Genomic DNA, 10,652 nt, shown 5'->3' with positions numbered 1-10,652 from the left:
GCTGTGGAACCCCTTGTAATTGAAATAATGGGATGCGGAATGGGCTGGGGGCACGATGCGGACGTGCTTGCCATCAATGGCTCCTCCGCAGTTCGGAAAGTTCCCACGCTGGGAGAAGTCCGCTGTCACAGTCTGCCATTCCTGTGGCGTGGTGGGGAACTGTATAGAAAAATAAACAACAAATTAATTCAAACAAACATTGCGAACAGAATATTACAAAACATTCGGGGATCCCCAAAAAAAATTTTTATAAACCATTTCAAGTGTTTTTTTAAGATACATAAATAATAAGGGATCACTAAGCAGATTAATCACCACCTCTGATGTGAAAAATAAAAGCTTAGGGGAAGGGGGGGCCCAAGATAAGTTTCTGACCTAAAAAACAACCCCCAAAAATCCAAAATTCTACAGTTATTAAAAAAATAAAAAACATTGGGGGGGGGGGGGGGGTTTGGGCCTGGACTACAATGGAGGCCACAAATAAAGAGGGATATAGGGACACACAAAATGCAGCACTACAATGGAGGCCACAAATAAAGGGGGATATAGGGACACACAAAATGCAGCACTACAATGGAGGCCACAAATAAAGGGGGATATAGGGACTAGGCTAGGTGTGTTTGGCCACAAAATAGAATGCTGGACAGGTTGGCTATATAAAAGATGCATGTAGGGACAAACTTTACAAAAAAAACAGCATACATGGAGACAAAGGGAACATTCACAGCATATTACAAACAGGTTAATTAGGGAGTGTTTGGGGAAAAAAATTAAAAGCAGGCAATAAATACATAGTTTGTGCATTGAAAGGACACCACTTACTTTAACATAGTCCTCCTGCAGAACCTGAATGATGGCAGAACAGGTCTCCGGGATTATGAGGCCCAGAGCCTGGGGGGAGATGCCCGTCGAGAACTTCAAGTCCTGCAGACTTCTCCCTGTTGCAAGGTAGCGCAACGTAGCAACTAGCCGGTGCTCAGCAGTGATGGCTTCCCGCATAACGGTGTCCTGCCTGGTGATATAAGGCGACACCAAAGCCAAAAGCTGCTGAAATACGGAGTCAGACATCCTGAGAAAATTCCTGAAATCATCAGGGTTGTTTTCTCGGATCTCCCGCAGCAGAGGCATATGAGAGAACTGGTCCCTGCGAAGCAACCAGTTCTTGGTCCACAACCTCCTCCTCACCCTGTTCATGGACCGTTGCCGGGATGCAGCACACATCCGAAAAACAAGCACAGCACGATCTCGGCGACGAGAACGTACCCGCAACATGGCTAGAAAACGGTCGTCAAATCAGATCGAACTAAAAATTACGTCCTGAAGTACAGAAATGCCTCTGAAGAACGACCTGCAAAACAGAACCGTGCACACAAGAACGTACTGCCAAAACAAATACGTCCTGAATACAAGCACTGTAAGACAGAACCGACCCCAAATACACAAACTGTACGACAGAACACAAAATTTAAAGCACAAAGACTGAAAAGCGTGAATCGTCTCTCACCAAACTTTTACTAACACGCAGCAACACGATATCAGCAAAAGAGACCGTCTTCCGCATGGAAATGGAATAAATTGGGGTGTGGGGGTAGTGGCGCTGTCTGTGCTATAGCCGATGGCTAGAGGGAAATGGAGACACAATATATATGCAGAAATGCACACTAATACCACCAGAGGTGGCGTCCACCAGCCTGGAAATATAATATAATGCTATGCACAGCTAAGCATAAATAAATATAAAATAAAAGGCAGCATCTAAACCAAAGTATGTGTGACTATGTGGTGAGTCAATGAAGTGCAAAACTATTGCTAGTTAGGACCAAACATGCTAAGTGAATAAAGTTAAATATGCGCATAAGGGTGAAATGGATGCAAATAGACACAGCCTAGGACAAAAGCACAAAATAAATTGAACTAGAAATCCGCTAGCAACATACAAACGTGAGATAAAGTGCTGTGATGCCCGTAGCTAATTATATAAATATAAATAGGGATATGTACACAATTGTGCAAAAAACATCAACATCTATCACCAAAAAAGTATAAAATCCTGTGGTAACCAGAGTTGGATAAATATGCCCAACTGTGTAAGAAAAAGTGTATCAAAAAAACAGTCAATCCAAAAATGTATATATAAAAAAAGTGTCACACAAATCAGCAGTAAAGTGATGAATCCTCAAACAATTAATTGAAATTCAACTTGAGTGCAGTAATTAATTTCAGACAGTGCTTCTTGCTGTGCTGGGTGATCACACTATGCAGTTTGTGTAAGCGCGGTGGTCCCGGTGCTCCCCCACTTGGGTCCCCACTCACCAGAAGCCCTCACCCCTGCAGGGGTGGGGTGCAAAACACGCTGCGATGTCTCTCGGTCCCAATCTTTCCTTCCCTGAGCTCTCTTAGAACGACTTCCACCAGGTGGCAAGGATCCTCCTAATCGTCCAGGCTCCTCCAGGAAAAAATGATATTATATTTCCAGGCTGGTGGACGCCACCTCTGGTGGTATTAGTGTGCATTTCTGCATATATATTGCCGTGTGTCTCCATTTCCCTCTAACCATCGGCTATAGCACAGACAGCGCCACTACCCCCAGACCCATCTATTTTTCGCATGGAAATTACCCTTTATAGTGCCGTCGTACGTGCTGGACGTAACCGCGCTTTGCTAGAGCTTTTTGCAAAAACGAAGGCATGTATACTACGTCATTTTTGAAAATGAAGTTTCAAAAACGTCATTTTTTTTCATCACATAAAACATCGTTTTTTTCTATCACAAAAAACGACCGTCTGTACGCGGCATCAGTCATTGGGAGCGAGCGCTACAATAAACATATTAGATTTTTTACTCCAGCAGTATATAAGGAGTTTGGAAATTGTAGAGAAATGCTTAAATAATGCATTACAATTTAACTACACCCATTAGATTTTTAGATGAATAAAATTAGTTTTAGTGGACTAAAATAATTTTAGTTGACTAAAATGTCCTGGAGATTTAGTCGACTAAATATTAATAAAAATAAAACAATTGCAGAAGAAAAAAATGTAATTTCCCCCCCTCACCTTCCAGGACAGCTACTTAAGAGATGATTGGCTCCGCCCTCTACAGGAAACACAAATCAGATACAATTTAAAAGGCCCCTCCCTTTCCTCTGACCCTCAGTTGTTTTGTGTTTCCAGACACTTCAGGAGCGCCGACACGCTTTTTTGTTTTTCCTAGGTCTGGTATCTGTGGTTGGCGGACCCCCCTTCTCTGGCATCAGTACTGGTTGTGGCCAAGTCCTGGGTGTATTAGTCCCTGTACTTTCTGCCAGAAGGGTTCCCTATTTTGGAGGTACTTGCTTACCTGGTTAAAGTGGTGGCAACTTCCTTCAGGTTTTCCCCCAGCTCTGCCTGGTGGAAGCCTTGTTCTCCTCCTGCTTTGCCGAGGTGTACCAAGATGGCATCGGAGGACTTCTGGTGACACGGCAAGATGGCGCCGGAACTGGAAGTCACGTGACGCACTTTCCGGCGCCGTGTTGATAAGGAACACAGCGTAGTACAGTGAGGACATGCTGCTTGGAACAGCAGCCTATTTCTCCAGCTGATGTCCACTCGCCTTATGGAGCTTGAGGACAGGTCTGAGGATGGAGCACCCGCTCGGATTGAACCAGCGGCAGCCTGCTTGTCCCATACTGCCTCCAAGGTAAGCCCTTGTCTGTGATTATACAGCAGTGGACCTTTTTTGTATGGACCTTCTTTGCTTATGGTTCTTGTTTCTGCTTTTTTCTAGGACAAACCGATGAAAAAGAAATGTGGAAACTGTAGGGCCAGGCTTTATGATGGATAAAACTATTTTGTGAGGATTGTATTCCATCTATTGCTAGGTCAGAGACTGCCTCTTTGAAAGAGTCAATGTCTTCTATGAACGAGGTTGTAGCCTCCTTCCGGTCTTTTAATGACAGAGTAGCAGAACTGGGACCTTCTTCATCTGGTCCCATAACTCAAGAGCCTTCACCCTTAGTTAGACCCCTTCCTCTGTTAAGGTCCAAGACCATTGGTTTGCACTATACTTCTGTTCTGGAAGAAGGGGAGAACCCAAGCTCTTCATCTGATGGGGATTCCACATCAGAGGAGGAAGCGGGTAGCTCTAAGTGTCTTTTTCCAGCAGAAGATATTGACAAACTTTTAAAGTCAATATATACCTCGGAGCAGATGGAGATGCCACAGCAAATCCAATCTGTACAGGATAAAATGTATAGGGCTCTTCAGGGGCGGAAATCAAGAACTTTCCCGGTACACCAGTCACTTAGGGATATGATTCTTTCAGAGTGGAAGGAACCCGAGAGGAGGTTGTTCCAGTCTAAAGGGCACAAAAGAAGATTTCCTTTTTAGTCTGAGTTTGAGGAGACTTCCTTTAAATGTCCTAGGCTGGATGCCCCTATGTCGCAGGTATCCAAGAGGTCAGACCTGTCTTTTGAAGACTCGGGAGTCCTTAAAGAGCAAATGGACAGTAAGACTGACTCCTTGCTGCGTAAGGCCTGGGATGCTTCAGCTTTATCCTTGGGTTCACCTGTGTGGCTAGGAATTTGGACGTATGGGTTCAGCATTTGGATGATCTTCTTTCATCCAACACCCCCAAAGAGGAGATTAAGGAGTCTGTCACACTCATTGCCGAATCAGTGTCCTTCTTGGTGGATGCAGCTGCAGTCTCTGTGAAAGCTGCAGCTAGGTCTTCTGCTCTCATTAATTCAGCCAGACGAGCGATCTGGCCTAAATCTTGGGAGGGGGACCTTACGTCCAAGAACAAACTCTGCGGCATCCCCTTTAAAGGCAAGCTCTTATTCGGTTCCTCCTTGGTGGAGGTCCTAGCTCGTTCCTCTGAGAAGAGTAAATGGTTCCCTTCTTCTCAAAAGTATAAGCCACAGAATAAGAAGCCTTTTTGCGGTTTCCAGAACAAGGTTCATTTTAAAACCAACAAGTGAAGAAAAAGTGGTCTTTTAACAAAGATAAGCAAAAGAGGGGGACTCTCTTTGCTCCTTCAGCCCTTCCAAGAATCCCCAGTGACGCCAGAATAGGGGTAGGGGAAAGGTTGTCCCATTTCGTCAAAGAATGGGCAGAGATTTCCGACAATTCCTTTATTTTTCAGACACTAGTAAGGGGCTACAGGTTGGAATTGAAGAGTTTTCCCCCCAGAGATTTTTTCTTACCCATCTGCCGAGAGACCAAGAGAGATGGCAAGCCATGTTGAATCTAGTTTCCATGTGGGAAACAGAGGGGGTTATATCTCCTGTTCCGGAAAATCAAAAATTCCAGGGATTTATTCACATATCTTTCTGGTTCAAAAAGCCTCTGACGGCTTCCGTATGGTCATCAATTTAAGCATCCTGAACAAATGTATTCTCTACAAACATTTCCGGATGGAAAACATTTTTTCTGTAAGAAATCTATTGTGGCCAGAGGTCTTCATGGTAACCTTGTATCTTAAGGATGCTTATCTTCATGTTCCAATCTGCCAAAGCCACCAAAGGTTCCTCAGATTTGCTATTCTCATGGGCAACCGGCTGAGTCATTGGCAGTTCAATGCCCTTCCTTTCGGTCTCTCGGCAGCACCCAGAATTTTTACAAAGATCATAGCCGAAGTCATGGCCTTTTTTCGGATGCAAAGTGTATTGATCGTCCCATATCTAGACGATTTTCTGATCTTTGCACGAGACAAAGAGTCCCTTATATGGGATCTGCAGTTGGTCTTACAGACCTTTCAGAAACTGGGGTGGAAAGTCAACCAACAGAAGTCTTGTCTGGTGCCCTCACAGAGCATACTTTTTCTGGGTTATCTGATAAACTCTGTTGCTCAGAAGATTTTTCTTCCCGAGGAGAACATTTTGAAACTTCTCTCCGTGCAGGCCTTCAAATTGCTCCCGCAGACCTCTCTTCGGCGTATCATGCAGTTATTAGGATTAATGACTGCAGCCATCCCAGGGGTGCCCTGGGCCCAATTACACTCCAGACCCCTTCAGGTGTTTCTCTGACGCCATTGGGATCGCAGGAAGGGTTCTCTAGATCAGCTGGTACAGCTGCCAAGAGATGATTTTCTCAATCTCTCCTCATGGGAGCAGTGGGAACACCTGCAGGGAGGGAAGAACTGAGCGCAACATGTTCCAGTAAAAGTTACTACAGACGCCAGTCTGTGAGGCTGGGGTGCGCACTCTCAGGACTGGCAGGCCCAGGGAGCCTGATTGCCAGGGAACTACTAGCTGTGGGGAAAGCTCTCTTGCTTCTGCAAGAGAGGCTCTCTTCAAGAAACCTATTGGTTTTCTCAAACAATGCCACTACGGTGACATACCTGAACAAGCAAGGGGGCACTCGTTCGGAGTCACTTTTAATGCTAAGACAACAGATTCTGTCCTGGGCAGAAATCAATGTCACCTCAATCAGGGCAGTCCACATCAGGGGGATCAGAGAATACGCTGGCAGACTATCTGAGCAGAGTGAGCATCAGTTCCAGCTGTTGGGAGCTACATCAAGGCACGTTCCGGGAGATTGTGATAAGATGGGGTCTTTCTGCAGAGGATCTTTTTGCCTCCAGTCTCAACTGCTGGCGTTCTTCTCACTGGAGAGAGAAACAGGGTCCTTGGGGACAGATGCTCTCTCCTTGCCATGGGATTTCGCTCTGGCCTGCACCTTCCCTCCCTTTCCCCTCTTACCTCTGGTAGTTTGGAAAATGATTCAGGATCAGGCAGAAGTGGTTCTGATTGCCCCCTGGTGGCCCAGGAGGAGTTTATTTTCCTCTCGGAAAGCCATGTGGATCTTCCCTGGCCTCTACCAGATCGGAAGGATCTACTCCATTAGGGACCAGTGTTGCATTCAAGCCCTCAGACCTTCCATTTTATGGCCTGGAGGCTGAGCGGTGCATCTTACATTTGAGAGGGTGTTCAGAGAAAGTTATTCAATCTATCCTGGACAGCCGCAAGTTGGTCACAAGAAGAATCTATGGGAAAGTTTGGAAAACTTTTTTCTCTTTTGTCCATGGACGGACACAGCATCCTTATATTCTTGACTGTAGGGTTATGTTCCGTCTATCAGGAGAGGACTAGGCAGACATGTTAATGGTTAAAACATGTAATCTTTAGCAAACCTAAACAGCCCCGCCCAGGGGGCGGTCCCTCTGGTCATAACCACTCTCACTGCAGTGAGCAGCTCAGTTTTTTTCTGCCTAGTAGAGAAGAAGGACCTGGCTCCCTTTGGGCCCATGGTCCTACAGAATTTTTATTTTTATTTTTATTTTTTTTTCTCGAAAAAGGATGTTTATTGAATAATATGGTAAAAAATACATGGTTACATACATTTTGACAAAATTGTCTTCGTCCATCCTCATGTAACAGCACACAAAGAGAAAACATTACCAAACCTTTAACATGCTACACTCTCCTCAAATTAAACCAATAATTTCCACAATAGTACAGGTAAAGAATAACAGCGAACTCTCACACCCCACAACCCGCTCCGGTGTAAGCAATACATCAATCCCCTGGTCCTCCCTTCCTCCCCACTGCACGGGGCCCCGTTGTTCTGGCCAAGTACCATTAGTGCGAGCTTTCTATGTGAGCAGCCTGTTCAATACCAGCTCTAATGGGGCCAATCCCGGGGTATTTAACCAGGGGGCCCATAACGACTCAAACCGTCCCTGCCTCTTCCTATGCTGATAGATGTATTTCTCTGCCCGGAGAGTGAATTTCATCTGAGCTATCCATTCCCCCAACCTAGGAGGTTCCACATCTTTCCAATGGGTAAGAATAAGTTTGCGGGCCTGGAAGAGGGCCCTCCCAATGGCCGTTTTCGGGTTATCCTCAAGTGGCAGATCATCTATGATCCCCAAAATACAAGCTTTGGGGGTTTGTGGTACCTGGATCATAAACACATCATTCAGAGTTTTAAGAACCCCCGCCCAGTATAGATGCAGCTTGGGGCAACGCCACATCAGGTGGATGAGGTCTCCACGATCCCTGGCACATCTAGGACATGCATCATCATCCACCAGACCCATCCTGTGCAATCTAGCTGGTGTAAAATGGACCCGCAAGACAATATATAGTTGTGATAAACGTTGTGCTACATTAAGCGAGGAGCCCTTAATAGCTAGCAATGCCTCTTCCCACTGTTCCTCCTCGAAAATGCCCACGTCACCTTCCCATGCGGTCACCACCTTAGAGGGGATGCCCGGCAAAAAATGCAGATAGCAGCATAGCGTAAGCATCTGAGATAAAACCCCTAAAACCAGATATCCCAGTCATAAAGTGGAAAATCGGAGCTGGGGACAAAATCCAAGGGTTGCTCCCAGCCTGGGCCCTGATGGCATGACTCCGGAGCTCCGCAAAAGATAGCAGATGGCCCCCGGAGAATATATGAACCAAGTGTGTGACCCCATACCTCCTCCAGCGCTCGCTGCATGTCAGGGATAGCAGCTCCTCGTAATAGCGATTGTTCCAAATTGGGCTGTGTCCCGTAAATCCCTCTATGTTCTGTAGCTGTCGTGTTTTATTCCAGACCTTCTGCATTAATGCATACGTGGGGAAGAGTCTATTTGACTTGGCGCAGTGTAAAGATTCGAGCCCGGCCACCATGTTGTCTATTCCCGTCATGTGCTTCACTATGTCCACCACCGGGTCACCCAGTCCCCTACTCATGGCTCGGGCAATATGTTGTAATTGAGCTGCAGGTAGTACAGCCAGGGATTTGGGAGAGCAAGCCCTCCCGCCTCTTTTGGCCGTTGAAGCTGTTCTAGTTTAATCCTGGGAGGCTTATTAAGCCACAGAAAAGTATGAAATAGGGAATTGATAATCCTGAAAACTCTGAGGGGGACCACCATGGGAGTGTTGTGTAAAATATACAATAACTGCGGCATAAACACATCTTTGTGAGGTTTACCCTGCCCACTAGGGACATTTTCAATTTTGACCATATTTTAATTTTATCTCTAATTCTGCCCACTAAGGGATTGAGGTTTAGAGTGACATAGTCAAGAGGCTGAGGGGTAACCCAGACACCCAGATATTTGAATTTGGTCGCCACCGGAATGTTCTGCAATGTGGGGTCCGACGAATTCGCCGAGTCCAATAGCATTATTGCGGACTTAGTCCAATTAATCAGTAGGCCAGAATAAGATCCGAAGGTCTGAACCACCGACATCGCCTCGCGAAGGGAACCCGACGTATCTCCCAATAATAACATTGTATCGTCCGCGTAGAGCATAATCTTTTCATGCATCAATCCATATTTAAATCTCGTAATCCGAGGGTTAGAACGCACCAGAGCTGCCAACGGTTCTATGGCAACCGCGAACAGCAAGGGTGACAGGGGGCACCCCTGCCGGGTCCCCCTATGCAGCGGGAAGGGAGAAGACACTCTGCCCTCCTCCCTAATGACCGCCAAGGGGGAGTCGTACAGGAGCCGCACCCAGGACTGAAACACCGGCCCGAATCCAAATCTGCCCAGTGTCGCCCACAGGAACTGCCATTCAACGCTATCAAATGCTTTATGGGCATCTAAAGACAACAATGCTCTATCCCCCATGTTATCTGCCGTCGACTGCATATTAACGAACAGTCTCCTGAGGTTAATGGCCGTAGACCGCTCCGGAATAAAAAAAAACCTGACTGATCAGTGTGTATAATTGCAGCTATCACTTTGTTCAATCTTATTGCTAAGACCTTTGCCAGTATTTTTATGTCGCTCTGTAGTAGCGAGATTGGCCTATAGGAGCCAGGATCTAGTGGGTCTTTACCTGGTTTGAGCAGTAGAACTATACTAGCTTGTCTCATGGAGTCCGGGAGTCGTTGTGACTCCCTGGCCGCATTCAGAGTATGAAGCAGTTTCGGGAGCACAACACTCCCATATTGTTTGTATACTTCAATCGGGATGCCGTCATGCCCTGTTGCCTTAGTGTTTGGAAAAGAATTAGCCGCCTCTATCATCTCCTCAATGGTAATAGGAGCCTCAAGGGACTTCGCCTGGGACTCCGTCAAACACGGTAGATCTATCCCTTGCAGAATGTCCAGAGTCTCCTCCTTAGTGTGTGTTTGCTTCGATTCATACAGATCAGCGTCGAATTTGACCAGTTCCCTCATCACCCGATCAGGAGTGTTGACTAGTTTTCCTCCCTCTGCCCTCAGAGCTCCAATGGACGGGGATGCCTGTTGTGATTGAACTATCTTGGCCAGGAGTTTGCCCGTCTGTTCCCCCTCTTCATAGAAAGCCATTTTTGAAAAGAACCTTTTCCTGTCAGTCCTAGAGGCGTCAAGTCTAGTCAGTGCGTCCTGTGCCGCTATCCAAGCCTCCTGCGATCCCTCCCCCGCATTGGCAATATACTCTGCCTCTAAGCGCTTGACCATCTGTGCCATCTGTTCCCTTTGTTCAATTGTGTTGCGCTTTATGGCGTTTACCTCTGCTATAAAAATCCCTCTCAAAAAGGCCTTAAAAGCATCCCATGCTGTGTCTGTACCAGGATGATCTGCATGTCTCTGCCAGTAGGCCACAATATCTTTTTCAATTTGATCATGTGAGGGGAAGAGGTTGAGCCAAAAGGCATTAAGCTTCCACGGTGCACGCGGAAGGGTAGTAAGAGGCCTGACCCTCAGGGAGAGCAGAATGGGGGAATGATCCGAAATGCACCGGGGGAGA

The sequence above is a fragment of the Rana temporaria genome, chromosome 13 (assembly GCF_905171775.1).
Source record: "Rana temporaria chromosome 13, aRanTem1.1, whole genome shotgun sequence".
Classification (NCBI taxonomy): Eukaryota; Metazoa; Chordata; class Amphibia; order Anura; family Ranidae; genus Rana; species Rana temporaria.
The sequence above is the reverse complement of the archived record's forward strand: the minus strand, read 5'-3'. Positions refer to the sequence as shown.